The sequence below is a fragment of the Nicotiana tomentosiformis genome, chromosome 4 (genome assembly GCF_000390325.3).
Source record: "Nicotiana tomentosiformis chromosome 4, ASM39032v3, whole genome shotgun sequence".
Taxonomy (NCBI): domain Eukaryota; kingdom Viridiplantae; phylum Streptophyta; class Magnoliopsida; order Solanales; family Solanaceae; genus Nicotiana; species Nicotiana tomentosiformis.
The window spans coordinates 130,681,255-130,705,222 of record NC_090815.1 but is presented as its reverse complement, the minus strand read 5'-3'; the positions used below and the strand labels follow the sequence as shown (position 1 = coordinate 130,705,222).

Sequence of the window (23,968 nt, the reverse complement as noted above, 5' to 3'; positions counted from 1 at the left end):
GGGGATCAGAGCTATTACTTTCAAAACGACTGCCCGGGTCGTTATATTATACCACCGCATGCGTATCAATATCACAATACATCATAATTTGCATCTCAAGTGCCCAAATATTTCAATTTGCCAAAATAAACAACATCAACAATTTTTTTCACAACAGGGAGCTCACGCCTCAATCACAATGAGTACAAAAATCTCATAAAATATTCGGGAATAAATAACTCAACAAAAGTAATATTTCAAAAAATTTAATACGTTGCCTCCGTACCAAATTTAAATTATCAAATACTTTATATTAATAATATTTAAATTAAAGAAATTCAACCTTCAAATAATGCACAGAATAAAAGAAACCAAGTTTCAACTAAACAGGTAAAACAATTAGCAGGAAAAGGTCAAGCAAATTTAAAATATAAAAATTAAATCAATGATGAAGAATATAACAAGGTAAAATTATTTAATTAATATGCAACAATGATCAACACAATTTAAAGATATAATCTTCCACATTTAGCCCGTGTACACACTCATCACCTTGTTTACACGACTTTCAACATATTATAATTATCACGTTAAGACCAATCCTAGGGAAAATTTCTCTCACACAAGGTTAGACAAGTCACTTACCTCGACTTGCCCCAATTTAATCCACTATTAGTCTTTTTTCCTCGATTATCCAACTCTGAATAGCTCGAATCTAGCCAAAATAATTAGATACAGTCAACAAAAATTATAGGAATCAATTTCATAAGAAAATACTATATTTTTCAATAAAAACCGAAATTAACTCAAAAATCGCTCGTGGGGCTCACGTCTCGGAATCCGGCCGAAAGTTATGAAATACAACAACCCCATTCAATTAGGAGTCCAACCATACCAGTTTCACTCAAATCCGACTCTGAATCGAAACCGAAATCTCAAAAATTCGTTTCTGTGAGATTTCTAAAATTTTCCCAAATTTCAATCTCAAAACACTAATTAAATGGTGAAAACAAATGATGCATTCGGGTAATCTAAGAACACTTACCGCCATATTTTCTCTGAAAATCTCCCAAAAATCGCCTCTCCCCAAGCTTCAATTTGTCAAAAATGGAAAATGGGACGAAGTCCCCTGCTTTATAACTTACAGATCTGTCCAGGATGCCCTCGATCCTGGCCCTCGATCATGGCCTTCGATAATGGCCCTTGATCATGGCCCTCGATCCTGGGCTCGATTTCTGCCCTCCCCCCACCCCCACCCCCCCGAATTTCCAGCAGAAAAAAATTGCAGCAGCTGTTTTAGTCCAACTTTTGATCTGTTAACCATCCGAAATTCACTCGAGGCCCTCGGGACCTCAACCAAATATACTAACAAGTCCTAAAATATCATACGAACTTATTTGAAACCTCAAATCACATAAACCGACGCTAAAACCACGAATCACACCCCAATTCAAGCTTAATGAAACTTAAGAATTTCCAACTTCTACATTCGATGCCGAAACCTATCGAATCAAGTCCGATTGACCTCAAATTTTGTACACAACTCATAAATGACATAACGGAGCTATGAAAATTTTTGGAACTAGATTCTGACTCCGATATCAAAAAGTCAACTCCCCGGTCAAACTTCCAAACTTAAATTCCCATTTTAGTCATTTCAAGCCTAATTTCACTACGGACTTCCAAATAAAATTCTGATTACACTCCTAAGTTCAAAATAACCATACGGAGCTGTTGGAATCATTAAAATTTTATTCTGGGGTCGTTTGCACATAAGTTGACATCTGGTCACTATTTAAACTTAAGATTTAAAACTTGTAACTAAGTATTCCAATTCATTCTAAAAACCTCACCGGTCCTGAACCAATTACCCCGGCAAGTCATATAACAGTTATAAAGTATAGAATGAGCAGTAAATGGGGAAATGTGGCTATAACATTTTAAAATGACTGGCCGGGTCGTTACATCCTCCCCCTCTTAAACAAATGTTCGTCCTCGAACGGGTTTAGAATTATACCTGGAGTCTCAAATAGGTGTGGATATTTGCTCTGCATCTCTCGCTCAGTCTCCCAAGTAGCTTCTCCTTCTGGATGGCCTCTTCACTGCACCTTCACAGAAGCTATGTTCTTTGATCTTAGCTTTCTAACATGTCTGTCCAAAATGGCCACTGGTTCTTCGACATAAGATAGATTCTTGTCCAACTGGACTGAGCTGAATTCTAACACATGAGATGGGTCGTTGTGATACTTCCAGAGCATAGAAACATGGAATACTGGATGAACTGCAGAGAGGCTAGGTGGTAGTACAAGTATGTAAGCCACCACCCCAACTCTCTCAAGGATCTCAAAAAGGCCAATATACCTAGGGCTCAACTTGCCCTTCTTCCCGAACCTCATAACACCCTTCATAGGCGAAACCAGGAGCAAGACTCGCTCACCAACCATAAATGCAACATCATGAACCTTCCGATCTGCATAACTCTTTTATCTAGATTGAGTTGTACGAAGTCGATCCTGAATCAACTTAACCTTTTCCAAGGCATCCTGAACCAAGTCTGTGCCCAATAGCCTAGACTCGCCCGGTTCGAACCAACCCACTGGAGACTGGCACCGCCTACCATACAAGGCCTCATACGGAGCCATCTGAATGCTCGACCGGTAGCTGTTGTTGTAAGAAAACTCCGCAAGTGGTAAGAACTGATCCCAAGCACTCCCAAAATCTATTACACACGCACGAAGCATATCCTTCAGTATTTGAATAGTGCGTTCAGACTGCCCGTCCGTCTGAGGGTGAAATGATGTACTCAACTCTACCCGAGTACCCAACTCACGATGTACGACCCTCCAGAACCGTGATGTAAACTACGTACCTCGGTCAAAGATGATAGATACCGGTATGCCATGAAGTCTGACAATCTCGCGAATATAGACTTGAGCCAACAGCTCAGAAGAATAGATAGTCATCACAGGAATGAAATGAGGTGACTTGGTCAGCCTATCCACAATCACCCAAACTGCATTAAACTTCCACTAAGTCCATGGAAGCCCAACAACAAAATCCATAGTGATCCACTCCCATTTCCACTCCGGAATTTCTAACTTCTGAAGAAATCCACTTGCCCGCTGATGCTCATATTTTACCTGCTGACAATTGAGACATCGAGTTGTATACTCCACTATGTCTTTCTTCATCCGCCTCCACCAATAGTGTTGTCTCAAGTCCTGATATATCTTTGCAGCACCCAGATGATTGGACTACCTCGAACTATGAACCTCTTGGAGAATCAACTCACGCAAACCATCTACATTAGGCACACATAGCCTACCCTGCATTCGTAATACACCGTCATCTCCAATAGTGACTTCCTTGGCATCACCGTGCTGAATTATGTCCTTAAGGACAAGCAGATGGGGGGTCATCGTACGGACGCTCCCTGATACGATCATAAAGAGAAGACTGAGAAACCACACAAGCCAAAACTCGGTTCGGCTCAAAAATATACAATCTGACAAACTGGTTGGCCAAGGCCTATACATCCAAGGCTAAAGGCCTCTCTACTACCGGTAAATATGCTAAGCTGCCCCAACTCTCTACCTTACGACTCAAGGCATCGGCCACTACATTGGCCTTCCCAGGATGATAGAGAATGGTGATATCATAATCCTTAAGAAAACTATCTCTGCTGCCGCAAATTAAGATCCTTCTGTTTAAATAGATATTGTAGACTTCGGTGATCGGTGTAGACCTCACAATGGACACCGTACAAATAATGCTGCCAAATCTTCAAGGCATGAATAATAGCTGCGAACTCAAGGTCATAAACTGGATAATTCTTCTCATGTACCTTTAATTGTTTGGACGCGTAGGCAGTCACCCTACCATCTTGCATCAACACTACGCCGAGACCAATACGCGGCGCATCACAATACAAAGTATAAGACCCTGAACCTGTAAGTAATACCAATATTGGGGCTGTAGTCAAAGCTGCCTTGAGCTTTTGAAAGCTCTCCTCACATTCCTCGGTCCACCTGAACGGAGCACCCTTCTGGGTCAATTTGATCATAGGTGCGGCAATAAAAGAGAAACCCTCTACAAATCAGTGATAATACCCTGGAAAACCAAGGAAACTCCGGATCTTCGTAGTTGAGGACGGTCTGGACCAACTCTGCACTGCCTCAATCTTCTTCGGATCTACCTTGATCCCTTCGTACGAAACTATATGGCCCAAAAATCCCACTGAATCAATCCATAATTCACACTTTCAAAATTTTGCATATAACTTCTTTTCTCTCAAAGCCTGAAGCACAGTCCTCAGGTGTTGTTCATGATCTACCTGACTCCAGGAATACACCAGAATGTCGTTAATAAACACAATGATAAAAGAATCAAGATAGGGCTGAAATACATTATTCATTAAGTGCATAAATGTTGCTGGGGCGTTGGTTAGCCCAAATGACATTACAAGGAACTCATAATAACCATACCGAGTCCTAAAGCAGGATTCGAGATATCTGGCTCCCGAATCTTCAACTGATGATAGCCTAAATGCAAGTCAATCTTAGAGAATACTCTGGCACCATGAAGCTGATCAAATAGGTCATCAATGCGTGGCAATGGATACATGTTCTTCACCGTAACCTTGTTCAGCTAGCAGTAATCAATACACATCCGCATAGAACCATCTTTCTTCTTCACAAATAAGACATGAGCACCCCAAGGCGATACATTGGGCCGAATAAAGCCCTTATCAAGCAACTCCTGTAACTGTTCTTTTAATTCTTTCAACTCTGATGGGGCCATACGATATGGTGGAATAGAAATGGGCTGAGTGCCCAGTAACAAATCAATGCCAAAGTCAATATCCCTTTCGGGTGGCATACCCGGAAGATCCGCTGGAAATACATCAGGAAAATCCCTTATTATAGGAACTGACTCCACAGTAGGAGTATCAACACTAACATCTCTCACATAGGCCATATATGTATCACACCCCTTCTCAACCATTCGTTGAGCTTTAAGAAATGAAACAACCATGCTAGGAACATAATCTGAGGTACCTCTCCACTCTAGCCGTGGTAGACCTGGCATAGCCAACGTCACTGTCTTGGCATAACAATCAAGAATAGCATGATAGGGTGACAACCAGTCCATGCCCAAAATAATATCAAAATCCACAATAGTGAGCAATAATAAATAAGCTCTGGTCTTAAAACCACTGATAACAATCAAACACGACCAATACACGCGGTCAACAATGATAGATTCACCCACGGGTGTAGATACATAAATAGAAGAACTTAAAGAATCAAGAGATACGCCCAAATACGGGGTAAAATAAGATGACACATAAGAATAAGTGGAGCCTAGATCAAACAAGATTGATGCATCTCTATGACAGACCGGAATAATATATATGATAACAGAATCGGATGCAATAGCCTTTGTCCTAGCAGGAAGGGCATAATATCTGGCCTGGCCTCCCCCTATAGGGCGACCTCTACCTGTCCAACATCCACCTCTAGCTGGCTTTACAGGTGGAGTATCAACTGGTGCAGTAATCATGGCCTGAGAAGCCTGAGGGCCCTGTGGAATAGGTGGGGCCTGAGAAATCTGCGGAGGTGCACCCCTCATAAATCTGGGACAATACCTCACTATATGACGAGTGTCACCACCCTCAAAATAAGCTCTCGGAGGATGTGGCTGCTGGGACTGGCCCTAGCCTGATCGACTAGATTGCCCGCTGAAAGCACTTCATACAGGAGATACAGTAGACACTGGCGGTGCATAATATGGAACTTGAGGTCTGGGAGTAGCCGGAATACCACTGGAAGCTGGAAGTGCTGAATGAATAGGACGGATCACATAACCTCTATCATGGCGAGCTACAGCTGGGGCACGAGAATTATTATATGTGCCAGAATCTCGGGGTCTCATAGCTTCCCTATCTTCTCTCTCTCGAGTCCGCTTACCTTCCAATCTCCTGGCAATTGACACCACCTATTGGTATGTGATGTCCATCTCCAGTTCTCGGGCCATACTAAATCTGATACTAGGGTGGAGCCCCTCAATAAATCGATGAACCCACTCTCGAATAGTAGCAACTAAGACTGGTGCATGCCTAGCCAAATCACTTAATCGGATCGCATATTCTGACATGGTCATAGAACCCTGGCGCAACTGCTCAAACTCTGTGCACCATGCATCTCTAAGGCTCTGAGGAACATACTCCCTCAAAAACATATTTGAAAATTGAGTCCAAGTGAGTGAAGCTGCCTCAGCTGGACTATCCAACTCATATGCCCGCCACCACTGGTAGGTTGCTCCTCTAAGCTGGAATGCTGTAAAAGAAACCCCACTAGAATCCACAATACCCATAGTACGGAGGATATGGTGACATTCCTAAAAAAAATCCTGAGCATCCTCTGAAGCTAAACCGCTGAAAGTGGGAGAGTGGTACTTTTTGTACCTCTCGAGCCTGAGTTGCTCCCCCTCTGAAACTGTTGTCCTAACCTCAGGATGAACTGGGACAACTGGTTGCACTGGTATAACCTCTTGGGCATGGTTAACATGGGACCGTGGCTCTGGGGTACGGGCGGCATGAGTATGTACTCCTCCCCCGGCCTGAGATGTGGCAGGAGCAAGTGGAATTAACCCTGCCTGAGCTAGAGTGCCAAACATGCTCAAAAACTGGGCAAGAGCCTCCTGAAGTACAGGGGTAGTAACAGGCGTCTCAAGTGCCTGTTCTCCAACTGTAGCTACTAGTGGCTCTGCTATAGTAGCTTGGGCAGGTGCTCTGGTTGCATCATGTGATCTTCCTCGGCCTCTGCCCAGACCCCGGCCTCTTACGGCTCCAACAAGAGGCCCGGGTGTCTGATCATCGGATCCAGTTGTGCGTGTCCTCACCATCTGTAAGAGAATAGAAAGACAATGGTTTAGTACTTTGAAGTCAACAGTGCGCATGATAAGGAATCAAAGAATTGAATATTTTCCTAACAGTTTCATAGCCTCCTGAAGATAAGTACAGGCGTCTCCGTACCGATCCGCAAGACTCTACTAAACCTGCGTGTGACTCATAACACTTATAAACCTAGAACTCTGATACCAACTTGTCACGACACCAAATTACCTCTGTAGGATGTCGTGATGGCCCCTAGTCTCTAAAACTAGGTAAGCTTATCAATGCGGAATAACAATTAAAATATGAAATAGATAAACCTGCAATTTACATAGTTACAACTCCCAAAACCCGGTAGAAATAAGTTACAATCTTCTATGAATTTATCTTCCATGTCTCTATATATCAGAGTCCAAAGAAAATAAGGAAGTAACATAATAAGGATAGAAGGGGACTCCGGAGTCAGCGGACGCTGCCAGATATACCTCGAAGTCTTTATACTCAGGTAGCTCACTGATGTCTGGACTGGTAGGATGTACCTAGATCTGCACAAAAAGATGTGCAGAAGCGTAGTATGAGTACACCACAGCGGTACCCAATAAGTGTCAAGCCTAACCTCGGTAGAGTAGTGACGAGGCAAGGTCAGGACCTACTGGAATAATAAAAGACATGGTGAAATGTGTAACAGTATAATATAATAAAATGACAATGAAAATGAATCAAGTAAGTAGTATGTCACCATTTAACTACACAGAATAAGGGCAATTAATACCTCGCGGAAACAAAACAGAATTTTTCAACTTTAAGAAAATCACAACAATAATCAAAGGCAACTGCGGTCATAAATAAATATCAACAAGGGCACTCATGAGGTACTGCCTCGTAGTCCCAAATCATAAATAAATTCACAATATCTCATTTTCTTATATCACCGCGGGAGCCTTCACAATTTATCTTAAAGAAAATATTTTTCCCGAAATAGCATCCCGCGTTTTAGCCACCCTTATCACATCGCATGACTTCTAGTAGTTCCCCAACTAGCCACGCATATCAAGCCACCCTTATCTCACTGCATGCGTTTCAACACCAAGACCTTATACCACAGTATGCGTATCAATATCACAATTTGCACCTCAAGTGTCCAAATATTTCAATTTGCCAATATTTTTCACAATAGGGAGCTCATGCCTTAATCACAATGAGTACAAAAGTCTCACAAAATATTCGGGAATAAATAACTCAACAAAAATAATATTTCAAAAATTTTAATACGTTGCCTCCGTACCAAATTTAAAATATCAAATACTTTATATTAATAATATTTAAATTAAAGAAATTCAACCTTCAAATAATGCACAGAATAAAAGAAACCAAGTTTCAACTAAACATGTAAAACAATTAGGAGGAAAAGGTCAAGCAAATTTAAAATATAAAAATTAAATTAATAATGAAGAATATAACAAGGTAAAATTATTTAATTAATATGCAACAGTGATCTACACAATTTAAAGACATAATCTTCCACATTTAGCCCGTGTACATACTCGTCACCTCGTGTACACGACTTTCAACACATTACAATTATCACGTCAATACCAATCCTAGGGGAAATTTCCCTCACACAAGGTTAGACAAGTCACTTACCTCGACTTGCTCAAATTTAATCCACTATTAGGCTTTTTTCCTCGATTATCCAACTCTGAATGGCTCGAATCTAGCCAAAATAATTCGATACAATCAACAAAAATTATAGGAATCAATTTCATAAGAAAATACTATATTTTTCAATAATAATCCGAAATTAATCAAAAATCGCTCTGGGGACCACGTCTCAGAATCCGGCGAAAGTTATGAAATCCGACAACCCCATTCGATTAGGAGTCCAACCATACCAGTTTCACTCAAATCAAACTCTGAATCGACACCGAAATCTCAAAAATTCGTTTCTGTGAGATTTCTAAAATTTTCTCAAATTTCAATCTCAAACACACTAATTAAATGGTGAAAACAGATTATGAATTCGGTTAATCTAACCAAAATTGAGTTAAGAACACTTACCCCGATGTTTTCTCTGAAAATCTCCCAAATACCGCCTCTCCCCAAGCTCCAGTTTGTCAAAAATGGAAAATGGGACGAAGTCCCCTGCTTTATAGCTTACAGATCTGTCCAGGCTGCCCTCGATCCTGCCTCGATCCTGGGCCTCGATCCCGAGCCTCGATCATGGCCCTCGATCCTGGGCCTCGATCATGGCCCTCGATCATGGCTTCGATCATGGCCCTCGATCATGGCCTTCGATAATAGCCCTCGATCATGGCCCTCGATCCTGGGCTCGATTTTGGAACTAGATTCTGACCCCGATATCAAAAAGTCATAAATGACATAATGGAGCTATGAAAATTTTTGGAACTGTATTTTGATCCCGATATCAAAAAGTCAACTCCCCGATCAAACATCCAAACTTAAATTCCTATTTTAGTCATTTCAAGCCTAATTTCACTACGGACTTCCAAATAAAATTCTAATCACCCTCCTAAGTCCAAAATCACCATACGGAGCTGTTGGAATCATCAAAATTTTATTCCGGGGTCGTTTTCACATAAGTCGACATCCGGTCACTATTTAAACTTAAGCTTTAAAACTTTGAACTAAGTGTTCCAATTCATTCTAAAAATCTCACCGGATCCGAACCAATTACCCCGGCAAGTCATATAACAGTTATAAAGTACAGAATGAGCAGTAAATGGGGAAACGGGGTTACAACATTATAAAACGACTGGCCAGGGCATTACAAGTATTCACACTCAATAGGTATTTGTGCTCACTAGGGGTGTGCAGACTCCGGAGAGCTCCTTTCACCCCAAGCATTATATCGTTGCGGCGTGCAGCCTGACCCAAACATATAAGTAGCCATAAGGCTTGTTGCGGCATGCGACCCGATCCACAGTATATAAATAGCCATAAGGCTCATTGCGGCGTACAACCCGATCCATATATCTCACATAGCTCACAGCTCGGCACTCAGGCCCTATCTTAGTCACTAACCTCTCCAGCCTCTCGGGCTCTTAGAAATCATACAAATCAGTCCAAAAGAGATAATAACAAGTATCAACAAAAAAAACAAGAAGAAACGGAGATATGACACGCAAGTAAAACTATGACTGACTTCAAGACAGCAAATAACAATTAATTCAACGGGTACCCGACCGCTGCGGGTCCCAACAGTGATATCATATGGCTTAAGCATGGTTTCTAACATGAATAGCAGTCAAATTTCTAGAAGACAGAGGAAACATGTAATTAACAATAAGCTATTCGACTTTACAGTCTCACGGGATGGACCAAGTCACAATTCTCCACGGTGTAGGCCCATACGCCCGTCACCTAGCATGTGTGTTACCTCCAAAACAATCACATCATACCAAAATCCGGTGTTTCATACCCTCAGGACCAGATGTAAAACTGTTACTTACCTCAAACCGCGTAAAATCCTACTCCAAAATGCCTTTGCCCCTCGAATCAGTCTCCAAACCCCCCGAATCTAGCCACAGGCAGTACAATATAATTACTATAGGCCAAAAGAATCAATTTCACAAGAAAAATACGAAATTATAAGCCAAAAATCCGAAATAGGCTCAAACTAGGCCCGGGGCCCATGTCTAGAAATCCGACAAAAGTCACAAAATATGCACACCCATCCACTCACGAGTCCAACCATACAAGAATTACTCGAATCCAACCTCAAATCACCTTCCAAAACTAGAAATTTTAGTCTATGAAGTTTCTACCGTTTCCCCACAAATTTTCAACTCAAATCCCTAATTAGATGAAGAAAATAGCAATAGATTCATGAAATATAGTCCAATCCGAGTTAGAATTACTTACCCCAACAATCTTCATGAAGAAACCTCGAAACATTGCCTCACACCGAGCTCTCAAAGTCCCAAAATCAAAATGGGAATCAAACCCTCGAAATCCTATTTGCTGCCCAGTTATTCTGCATCTAGGGACCTACTATCGCACATGCGACGCCGCATCTGCAGTGAAAATGCCGCTTCCGCGGAAGTCACTTGCACCTCCAGGGCCCGTACCTGCGCTCCAGGTTCCGCACCTGCGAACGCGCATCTACGGCCCTGGCCTCGCTTCTGCGGAGTCACTCTCTCCTAGTTGCCCCTGCACCTGCGTCCACTTGTCCGCATCTTCGCTACCGCAGGTGCGGGAAATTCTTCGCACCTACAACCCTTGTCCTTCATGGCCTTGCCCGCATCTGTGTGCTCGCACCTGAAGTGCCCACTCCGCAGGTGCGGTTAAACCAGTAGCAGCAGCACTTCACCTGCTTCATCAACTCAAAACCCAAGTCCGTTAACCACCCGAAATCAACCCGAGGTGAGCATAGCAGAAAACTTGAAATCAAATTAGGGGTACAATTCATAAGTTCAAGGTGGAGGCAAAAGGTGGTTCAAGTCGTGCCGCGACTTTAAATTAGGCGCTTGTTGGGAGGCAACCCAGCTTTACTACTTTCTTTTATTTTTGTTTTAATTATATTATTTTGTAGTGTTTGTTTTGATTTTGTAGGATGATAAGCAAAGGAAACAAAGTCATTGGAAGAGTGAAAAAGTGAGATAGATGGTGAGAACTAAGTGTGGGGTGACCACGCAAAGGACCATACTTGGGAGAAGTCTGAGTATCCCATGAGCTGCTAATTCTTCGGCCTTTGGCCTACCAGGGAGTCTCTTTGTTTCCCTTCTTGTTATTTATAGTGTGCATTGAGGACATTGCACAATTTTAAGTGTGGGGTGAGGAGATTGTCTGGGTGTTTTTCTGTGCTATCTTAGCTTAGTAAAAAAAAATCATAAAATTTTGGACTTTTTCCGATGATGGATCTCATTCGAAAGGTTTCTTGAGGGATTTAAGTTGGAAAAAAAAAAGATTTTCTTTTGTTAGGTAGTGTAATAATTCTCCCTTGGTTTTTCTTTGTGTCGCGGTTCTTTTTCAAGGGTTTTATTTGAACCGAGTGTAGGTAGTTTTATATTTTTTTAGGAGTAGAAGCCACTGTGAGATGAATTGAATTGGAGTAATATCTCTTAACTTTGTTATGCCTTGAGAATAGTGAGTACTTTGGTTGTGACGCTTAAGCTTAGTTTTTGACTCTTGTATAAGTAGCTTAAATCGTATGATCTTAACTTTGCTTAACTGCTTTGACTAGAATGTCTTGATGAGTCCAATCCTAAGTGAGTTATGTGCCATGTGTGTGTGAGGTTTGTGTGTAATTCTGTGCATTGCATTTGATGTCTAGAACTTGCCCCGTGTGTTTGCATAGCGAAATAGTAGTTTTGTTTAGTCTTGGAAGTGATATAGGCGTTTCTTTGTTGAACCAGTTATATAATTTACCCACCTTATTGTTATGTATCGTAGTTAACCCCTTTGAGCCTGTAATCTTATTTATTTGGCAACCACATTATAAGCCTTACCTATTTGTTTGAATTAACCATTTATTTGAACATTTTAACCTCTCATGAGCACTTGAATTGTTATGAACATTGTAAAAGTTAAAGTGTGGGGTGGTTGGTTTGGCTTTTGAGTGAAACTAATGAAATAAGGAGAAATGTGCACTGTTTTGAAAAAAAATAATAACAAGAAAAGCCACTTGAATTGAAAAAGAAAGGAAAAATAGTTGTATTGCTGTGAAAAATATTCCTTGATAGTGGTGACTCTTGATATAATTGTGCTTAAAGAAGTATGGAGTTAATATACATTGATGTGAAGGTGGAGTTATGGTTTGACATAAGTGTGGGGTTAAATGTTAAAGTACATGTATTAAAGTGCTTAGGAAGGTGTAGTCACTCTTATATCCAAATGTATCCTACCCGACCCGTAGCCTACATTACAACCAATTAAAGTCCTACTTGATCCTAGACTGAATGAGCTCAATTAGTAGAGTAGTACACTACGGGCAAGCCTATGGCACATCTTTTGTGGCATATGAATATTATTTCTGAGAGTGAGTGAATTCTTTCTATCTTGAGTTCCTAATTGTTCTTAAATTTTTATTGTGTGTGGAACTACTCTCTTTTGTTGTGTGAGGGCACTTGATTCATGAAGGAAAGGTAATGTCATTGACCTCTATGTTAGAGTAAGTGAGTGAGTTGTGAATAATGCGTGGTACTTGTGAGTCAAATTTTGAGGTGAAGAGGTTATACTCTTGTGCTTAGTCTATTTTAAAGATTCTTGGTGTGATGAGTTACGAGAATTGTTTAAAAAGGTCATGTCTATATAAAGTGTAGTTTGATTGCTCGAGGATGAGCAAGAGTTTAAGTGTGGGGTAGTGATGTTTAGTTATAATTATATATTTTTAGTGCATTACTTACCTTATATTTTGGGGCTTTAATGCGAAATTATACTATATTTGTGCTTAATTGAGTCTATTTTATATGTAGGTGAATTGGAGATGTAAGTAGAAGAAAAAGGAGAACTACAAGTCGAAAGCGTGCGCAGGAGCAGTGAATGAGAGAACCTGGCGACGCCAGGCTTGAAGCTGGCTTTAGGCTGGCTTTGCAAGGCTAAAGCCAGGCTGAGGCTGGCGTTAGGCTGGCGACGCCAGGTCTGGGGCCAGGTCCAATCCGAGTTTTGAAGACTTAATTCGTTTCCGGGTTTGACTAGGACTTGTCCTACATGTTTAGGTCTTTTCCTACACATATAAATAGACCTAAAAATGCCATAGAGGAAAAAAAGACCGGAAGAGAACATACCGGGGGAGAACATACTTGGAGAGGACGTTTTTGAGAGGAAAACACAAGCACAGAGCCGCCGTGGAGGCCGGAATTCACTAAGTTCCATATTTCTCCCACCAAACTTAGTAATTTTTATGTTTCTTTGTATGATTTGTTGTTTGTCTACCATGTTTATGTGGAGCTAAACTTCACGTTCTAGGGTTGTGGTTCTTTCATGACTATTATTATTCGGATATTGATTTTGCCTTCTTGATTTATCATATTGGTTTATTTATTCAATCTTGCGCTTAATTATTTAATTGTTTGATCACCAATTAAATACTATTTACGAATCTAGAATTGAACTCGAAAGTGGGAATTCTAGATTGCATATAGGATTGAGTAGAGCAAGTTCTTGAACTCGGGCATCGGGGAACAGATTCGTGGTTAGGATAGACATATACCCAATTGCCTTGCTTGGTTGATTTACAGGAATTATAAATGCGTTCTTATTGATTCTAACTCCATAGACATATAGGCATTAGGTTGGCTTGAATAGGCGAGTAAGAACTCGACAGATTCTTATAAGCAATATTAACCCTGTCAACCAATAAGCTAGATAAATTAGTCGGTCAATTCAATTGAAGAATACAATAGGATTGTTAAATAGCCCATAACCCTAGATCGTTTTCATTACATTTATATCATAAAAATATGCTCTTTCTCTGTTCAAAGTTCATTATTTATATTTTTTTATTTAATTAGTTTAGAATCAAATATTTTTAGGTTTAATTCTTGTTTAGATAATTAAGATAGTCTAATTTAGTTAATAGTTAATCACAAGTCCTCGTGGGTTCGACATCCGACTTTTAGTCACTTTATTACTTGACGACCGCGTATACTTGCATGTGCGTTTGGCCGCAACAAGTTTCAAAAACTTGTTGCGACCAAACACACTCACGCAAGTATACGTGGTCGTCAAGTAATAGAGTAGTAAATAAAGTATCGTTCCCACGAAGACTTATGATTAACTTTTGACTAATTCAAACTCAAATTGCTTATCGATTCAAGCGATTTCTTATAAAATTGATAATTGTCTAATTTACTACCTAAAGACTATCAAGTAATTAAATACTAGAAATCAACATAACACTTAAATAGTTTCGAATAACAATCAATAGGAGATAATATTCCAGGGTCACGGGTTATCTAACAATCATGTTGTATTCTTAGCTTAAAATAACTAATTGATTTATCTGGATTGTTGATTGACAGGGTTGATATTACTCATAAGAATCTGTCGAGTCCTTACGAGCCTATTTAAGCTAACTTAATGCCTATATGTCTATGGAATTAATATTAACAAGAACGCATTTACAATTCATATATTGCAACCGAGCAAGGCAATTAGGTATATGTCTATCCCAATTGTGAATCCGTTCCTCGATGCCCGGGTTTAAGAACTTGCTCTATTTAATTCTATATGCAATCTAGAGTTCCCACTTTCGAGTTCAACTCTAGATTCGTCGATAGTATTTCACTGTTAGCTACTCAGCAAAATAATTAAAAACAGAATTAAATAAACAACCCAATATGATAAAATCAACTTCGTCAAATTAAACTTCAAACGTCAACATTCATGTATACCCATGACCCTAGAACAATAGGGTTCTTAGCCACTCATATTCATGCAATCATTAAATAATTCACAAGAGTGCATAATAATCAATAAAAGAAGGAAAAATAAGAACTCAAGATGAATTCCGTGGTTCCCCAGCTTTGTCGTGGCTTTTCCCCCTTCCCAATGTATTAGATGCCCTAAAAGAGGTGTTTTTGGCTTATATATTGCGTACAAAAGTCGTGGGCCAAAGTTCTTCTATTCCTAATCCGACTTGGCTACAGGGATTGATGTTGGGGTGGATGCGTCGCATCCACCTCGTCCTCCATTTCTCAGCTTCGCATGCTAGGGTGGATGTGTCGCATCCACCCTTTGTTCCTCCTTCTCAGCTTTGCCCAGGTGCGGATGCTCTGACGGATGCTATGGGCCGACTTCACTGGTAAGGGTGCACGAAATCCAACCCCTCTTCCTCTACCTAGAGCACCTTTTCTTCATATTTTTGCACTCCAAACACCCTAATTCATCACACACAACTCAATTAGTCATAAAACTAATAATTAAACCATGTTGGGCATTTTAAAGATCAAATAGCATCAAAAGCGGTTAAAACATGGGTAAAGTAACATCAACACATATCGAAATATGCCCAACATCACCACCCCACACTTAAACCTTTGTTCGTCCTCGAACAAACTATCACTATTGTAGACGAAACAAAATTAAGCTCTTATAATTCAAAGCACACTACACATATGACCATGGTTATTTGCAACAATTAGGCTCTAGAATATGCATCACATACACTTTCCTTTACTTACGCCATTCTTTAAAAATATTCAAACAAAGACAACATGCTCACAACAATCCTAACCTCAAAAACCGACTCAATGTCACAATGCACTCATGGCTTGAACACCCAACATCATAGAGAAGTCTAATAACGTTACCTATCTCTCGTGAAACCATGTGCCCTCACAACAAGAACAAGAGAGCGAGTTCAATCCACACATTTGAATCTCATGATCAAATATATTTTAATGACTCACATATATCAAAGAAAATCGCTCATTCTCACAAAGAAGTCACATGCATGCAATTGGTACCATAGGCTTGCCCTTAATGTAAATCTCTACTAATGTAAGATCGCTCGATCTAAAATCAATTAGGACTTTTTCATGGTTGTAATGTGGGCTAAGGGACGGGTAGGATATATTTAAGGAATAGTGACTCACCCTCCTAAGCACTTTAATACATCATAAAATTACTTTAAGCGTATTTTCTTCAACACCACTTCAATTTCACAAATAATATCACCCCCAATAATATTTCCTCTTTCTTTAAACACTACTTTAATTCATACCCACTAGCAAGAACAAGACAATAATTTATTCATCTATATTTTTCTTTCTTTTTTTTCAGATTTTTCTCTTCTTCTTTTTTTCTTTTTCAATTTCCGCTAGTGGTGTAGTATTTTACAAAACAAGTGCACATTTCTTCCTTTCATTGGTTCCACTCAAAAGTCACCCCACACTTAGTCCCTTCTTACTTCTTTTAGCGCTCATCTAATAATTAAAGTGCTTTAAGAGGTAAAAGGATCAAAACAATGTCAATTAATAATAAAAAGAGTATAGGCTTGTAATGTGGGTACCAAATAAAAGTCAATAGGCTCAAAATGGTTAACTAGGGATAGATTTTATTTGTGATAAGCAATAAGCTCAAAAAGATCAAAGAAAGCCTAAAATCATTTTTCAAACCGAGCATCACCTCAAATTTCGCTTCAACTCACATACCGGGTAAGTTCTAGACACAAGTATAATATATGGACTACACAAAAACCTCACCACACATGACACATGACTCACTAAGGATGATCACATTCCGACTCTCAAACAATGCACGTATTCACGGAGCCACGAGATATTAAGCATTAAGCGCAAAATGAACACAAGTCAAGAAAACGAGAAATAGTCGTCACAAAACATGCTATCTAATATATAAAGGCATCAAGATTAACATCACAATATAGGGGAGATACTCCACATGCCAAAGCATAAGTATGTTACTATGAAACAAGTCAAGGGCGCTTAGGTTCATCATTCTTCCTCCTTTTGTTTCCTAAATTCTTAATCTATTCTAAAAATAAAAAATAAAAAACTATTACTGCCTGATTCAAAATACATCCCATGAAAAAGAACCGAGGCACAAAAAAAAACCACAGGGGGTTATTACTACCTAAAGAAAGCTAAAAGACATATTTTTGGATTTTTATTTAGACTTTAATCCCTCAAGAAAACTGTCTAGGAGATCAATCGTCGGGAAAAGTCCAATTTTTCTACTTTTTCATTTTTTTTTCTTTTCACAAAAGCTACTACACTTAAGAATGAGTACTACAACTAAGCTAAAATAGCACAGAAACTCATACAAACGATCTCCTCACCCCACACTTAAAATTTTGCAATGTCCTCAATGCACACTATAAATAATAAGAGGGTAAACGAGACTCCCTGGTAGGCCAAAGGCTGAAGCAATAGCGGCTCATGAGGTACTCAGACTTCCCCCATGCATCGTCCTTTGTGTGAGGGCACCCCACACTTAGTCCTCACCATCTAGCTCGCTTTTGCACTCTTCTAATGGCTTTGCTTCATAAGCTCATAATCCTACAATATAACACTTACCTGTGCGCGTGAGCTTGGACGCGACGCGTCCAAACTGCTTTCTCTGAAATTATTTGGATGTGACTGTGGACGCTATAGGCAGACTTCACTGCCTTGAGCAATTGGTCCGTCAATTTTTTTTACGCTGAGGGGGATGCGACGCATCCACCCTGTTTTACCATATCTGGACCCTCTTTTCTTTTTTTTAATATATATATATACATACAAGATATAATTCCTAAAAAAAATGAACTAACTATGAAAACAAAAAAACAAAAAAATAGGACTTGGGTGGCCTCCCAAGAAGCGCCTGATTTAACGTCGCGGCACGACGTAACATGTTCTTCACGCCTCCACCAAATCCATCGAGGTCTTGTGACGTGCAATGTCACCACCCCAATAGTGTTTTACTCTCTGGCCATTTACCAAGAATGTCGCATTGGAACTCATATCACGTAATTCCACCGCCCCATGAGGTTTCACACTAACCACTTCAAACGGACCCGACCATCGAGATTAAAGCTTTTCGGGAAAAAGCTTTAGCCTCGAATTAAACAAGAGAACCTCTTAACCTGGCTCAAACTCACGATGTTGGATATGCTTATCATGCCACCTCTTTATCTTTTCTTTATACAATTTGGCATTTTTATACGCATGCAATCGAAATTCATCAAGCTCGTTGAGTTGTAGCAATCTCTTCTTACCGGCCAAGTCCATCTCCATATTTAGCTTTTTAATTGCCCAATAGGCTTTGTGTTCAAGCTCAACAGGCAAGTGGCATGCCTTCCTATAAACCAAACTGTACGGAGAAGTACTTATGGGGGTCTTGTATGTAGTGCGATATGCCCATAATGCATCATCCAGCTTTCCGGCCCAGTCCTTTCTATTTCCACTTACTATTTTCTCCAAAATCTGTTTTACCTCTCTGTTGGAAACTTCTACTTGACCACTCATTTGGGGATGATAGGCAGTGGAAACCTTATGCTTAACTCCATACTTTGCAAGAACATTATTCATCAATTTGTTACAAAAGTGAGTTCCCTCGTCGCTTATCAACACTCTTGGAGTCCCAAAACGTGTGAAGATGTGCTTCTTTACAAAGCTTACCACTAACTTTGTGTCATTAGTAGGAAGAGAAATGGCCTCCACTCACTTAGAAACATAATCGACCGCCACCAAGATGTACCTTTGCCCCTTAGAATATGGGAACGGTCCCATGAAATCAATCCCCCAAACATCAAAAAGCTCTACTGCCAGAATATTTTGCAAGGGCATCTCGTGCTTCCTTGTGATAGTTCCGGTTCTTTGGCATCTGTCACAATTTTTAACAAAGACATGTGCATCCTTAAATAATTTTGGCCAATAGAAGCCTGATTGTAGCACTTTTTGGGCGGTTCTATCCCCGCCGTGATGACCTCCATATGGCGAAGCATGGCAATCATGCAGTATAGCGTTCATCTCTTCCTCAGGAAGACACCTTCGCACCAACTGATTTGCGCACTGCCTATATAAGAATGGCTCATCTCACGTGTAAAGTCTCACATCATGTAAGAATCTTCTTCTATTGTCAGGTGTCATTTCTAGTGGCGTCACCCCACTTGCAATAAAATTCACATAATCTGCATACCATGGGGGGTTCACCTGAGGTGACTGCTAATAACTACTCATCAGGAAATGTTTCTTTGATTGACCCTCCTTCAGCTACATGGTTCCGACTTTCTAATCTCGACAAGTGATCAGCCACTTGATTTTCTGTCCTTTTTCGATCTCGGATCTCTAAGACAAATTCTTGCAAGAGGAGGACCCAACAAATCAGCCTCGGCTTGGCGTCTTTCTTTTCAAACAGGTATCTGATAGCTGAATGATCTGTGTAAATGATTACTTTGGTTCCCACTAGATAGGAGTTGAACTTGTCAAACGCCCACACCACTGCAAGCAACTCCTTTTCAGTAACGGTATAATTCATCTGAGCTGAATTCATAGTTTTGCTCGCATAATAAATGGAGTGAAAAATTTTATCCCTCATGTGCCCCCAAAACAGCTCTGATTGTTATGTCACTTGCATCGCACATCAACTCAAATGATTGCGCCCAATCTGGGCCAATGATAATTGGTGCAGTCACCAACCTTCCCTTCAGCTCCTCAAATACTCTCAGACAGGCATCATCAAACTTGAAGGGCACATCTTTCTCAAGAAGCCTGCACAAAGGAGAAGAAATTTTTGAGAAATCTTTAATGAAATGACGATAAAAACCTGCATGGCCCAAGAAACTGCGAATGCCTTTGACGGATGTCGGTGGGGGCAATTTTTCAATCACCTCCACCTTCGCTTTGTCCACCTGCAAACCACTTTTGGACACCTTGTGCCCCAAAACTATACCTTCACGTACCATGAAATGACATTTTTCCCAGTTTAGCACCAAGTTCGTCTCTTCACACCTAGCAAGCACTTTATCAAGGTTCATTAAACAATTATCAAAAGAACATCCAAACACAGAAAAATCATCCATGAACACTTCTACAAATCTTTCAACCATGTCAGTAAAAATAGCCATCATACACCTTTGAAAAGTCGCAGGTGCATTACAAAGACCAAAGGGCATTCTCTTGAACGCATACGTGCCATAAGGACACGTAAATGTAGTTTTCTCTTGGTCCTCTGGGGCTATAGCAATCTGATTATACCCCGAATAACCGTCCAAGAAACAGTAGTATTCCTGGCTAACTAACCTATCAAGCATTTGGTCAATAAAGGGGAGGGGAAATTGGTCTTTCCGGGTGGTATTGTTCAATTTTCTATAATCTATGCAAATTCTCCATCCCGTGACAGTTCGTGTAGGAATTAAGTCATTGTTTTCATTAACTACTACAGTCATCCCCCCCTTCTTCAGCACGCATTGAACTGGGCTTACCCATTTGCTATCAGAGATTGGAAATACAATACCTCCACCAAGCCACTTAATCACTTCTATTCTTACCACCTCTTTTATGATTGGATTTAATCGGCGTTGTTGCTCTACACTTGGCTTGTGTCCGTCCTCCATGAGAATTTTATGCATGCAGAAAGCTGGACTAATGCCTTTAATGTCAGACATTGTCCACCCAATTGCTTGTTTGTGCTCACGTAGCACCCTCAATAGCTTTTCTTCCTGCAATTTAGAAAAGTGAGAAGAAACAATAACAGGTAAAGTGTCAGAACTACCCAAATAAGCATATTGAAGGTGAGGGGTAGGGGTTTAAGCTCCAATTTTAGAGCTTCTTCAATTGACAGCTTTGGAGGGGGACCACTTGGCCTATTCAGGGGCTCAAACGGGTGTATTCCTTGCATGTAAGCACATGATGCATCTAGGATATGCATCATCTCCTCAACCTCATCATCAATCATCAAGTTATCAAAGAACATGATTGCTTTTTCTATAGAGTCGTCTAGATATACACTCGTGTCAAGAAGTTGCTCATCCACCTCCACAACAGATATCATAGAGAGCTCCTCATAGTGGCGGGGAAGTTGGATTGCTTTGCAGACATTGAAGACTGCTTCCTCGTTGTCCACCCTCATAATCATTTTCCCTTCTCACACTTTAATTATTGCATCACCAGTAGCCAAGAGAGGTCGTCCCAATATGATTGGAACTTGTTCATCAGCCTCAAAATCTAGAATAATGAAGTCAGCTGGGAAGATAAATTTCCCAATTTGCAGCAGCACATCTTCAATCACTCCTTCAGGGTAGGCTATGGACTTATCAGCTAATTGCAACATCACAGTGGTTGGTCTTGGAGCTCCTAGACCCAATTGCTTAAACAAGGACAATGGCATCAGATTTATGCTCGCCCCCAAATCACAAAGAGCACGACCCACATCAATATTACCGATTCGCACCGGGATGGTGAAACTGCCAGGATCCTTAAGCTTTTGAGGAAGCTTGTTTTGGACCCTTGAGGTGCACTCCTTAGTAAGTGCAACTGTCTCGAACTCAGTCAATTTCCTCTTGTGAGCCACTATATCTTTTATGTACTTAGCATACTTTGGAATTTCACGAAGTACATCCACCAATGGAATATTTAATTGAACCTGACTCAACATAGAGAGAAATTTGTTGAACATGCAATCGTCATTCTTTTTTTACAATCTCTGGGGGGAAAGGTGGTGGTGGCCTTGTAGCCTCCACTGGCTCTGAACTTTCATTATTTTTCTTTGACTCGTGTATTGCCTTAGGGGTCAGCTCCCCCTCAGGTATATGTTTGTACTTTCTCTTCTTTGGCACTTCCTCTAGTTCCCTCCCATTTCTGAGTGTAACTACATTAACTTGAGGGTTCTTTTTTGTATCACTGGGAAGAGAGCCTGTAGGTCTAGTATTTTGATTTGCTGCTAACTGCCCCATTTGCCTCTCAAAATTTCTGAAATCGGTCCTGAGCTATTGATTGTCAAGCAACAACATTTTTATAAGTCATTCGTACTCTCTTCTGTTTGTTGGGGTGGCTTCTGAGGCTGATTCAAATTTCCTTGAGGCCTATACTGATTCTGATTCTGTTGATTTCCGCCCCATGAGAAGTTAGGATGATTCCTCCAATTTGGATTGTAAGTGTTCCCATATTGTGTATGTTGATTCATCGGACCTCTGTTTTGTTGCCCCACATAGTATATAGATTCAGGATTCGTGGGGCACATGTCACTTATATGACTGTCACCACATAGTTTGCAGCAAATAGACATTTGATGTACATGTTGCATCTATTGTGTTTGTTGCATTGTCATTCTGTTCATCTGATTTGCCAGCTTTGCAATATCTGCTCTCATGGCTGAGAAGTCATCAAGCTCAATCACCCCAGTTGCCTTCTATTTAATTACTCTTCTTACGTCCCCATCTCCTTGCCAATTATGGTCATTAGCAGTGAAGTTATTTAGCAAGAGTTGTATTTCACTATACGGCCTCGCCATGCAACTACCCCCACAAGCTGAATCAAGATTTATCTTTGATGCCTCGTCTAGCCCATCAACAAAAGTGTGACCCAAAACCTCATCAGTCTGACAATGATGTGGGCAGTCTCTGAGTAGCTTCTTGTATCTTTCCCAAGCTTGACGAAGTGTCTGGCCATCCCGTTGTTGGAACCCAGGAATTTGGCTCCTCAGCGATTTTGTCTTCTTAATGGGGAAAAACTTGATTAGGAATTTCCTTGCTAAATCATCCCCAGTGTGGATTGAGTTCGCGGGCTCCTTTTGCAACCATTCCTTAGCTTCCCCCAACAATGAAAAGGAAAATAGTGTCAGCCTGACATAGTCCTTGGAAACGTTCGGATAATTGAAAGTGTCCGTAATTTCCAAGAAGTTCTGAATGTGCCTCTGCGGGTCTTCATGAGATAGACCCACATATTGCCCTGTGGACTGAATCAGCTGTACCATGTACTGTTTGAGTTCAAAATGCCCCGTGATATCAGGATTCATGATAGCCTGAGTCATATTAGCAAGATTGGGCCTTGCGGCTTCCGGACGCTCCTCATTACCTGCCATCTCTATTGGCTGTGGTTGAACTACGATGTCCAACTCTCTTTCTATTCTCGTTCTAGCTTCGACTTCCCTCCTCACTCTATGAAGTGTTCATTCAATTTCTGGATCAAAAGAAAGGAGGTTGTTTGCACTTCTACTCCTCCGCATTCAAGAGAAGATCATGTGTTAATACAAACAAGGCAAACTGAAAATTAAAACTTGAACAAATAAGTAATAAAAGCTTAACTCAGTCAAGTAGCTAATTTCTAGGTCCCCGGCAACGGCGCCAAAAACTTGTTGCGACCAAACACACTCACGCAAAGTATACGTGGTCGTCAAGTAATAGAGTAGTGAATAAAGTATCGTTCCCACGAAGACTTATGATTAACTTTTGACTAATTCAAACTCAAATAGTTTATCGATTCAAGCGATTTCTTATAAAATAGATAATTGTCTAATTTACTACCTAAAGACTATCAAGTAATGAAATACTAGAAATCAACATAACACTTAAATAGTTTCGAATAACAATCAATAGGAGATAATATTCCAGGGTCACGGGTTATCTAACAATCATGTTGCATTCTTAGCTTAAAATAACTAATTGATTTATCTGGATTGTTGATTGAC

General features: G+C 40.4%; 1 pseudogene; it reads right to left on the bottom strand.

Annotated features, from left to right (window-relative positions):
- Positions 1–6,378: 6,378 nt before the first annotated feature.
- LOC138910528 (uncharacterized) lies at positions 6,379–23,362 on the bottom strand (annotated as a pseudogene).
- Positions 23,363–23,968: the final 606 nt, after the last annotated feature.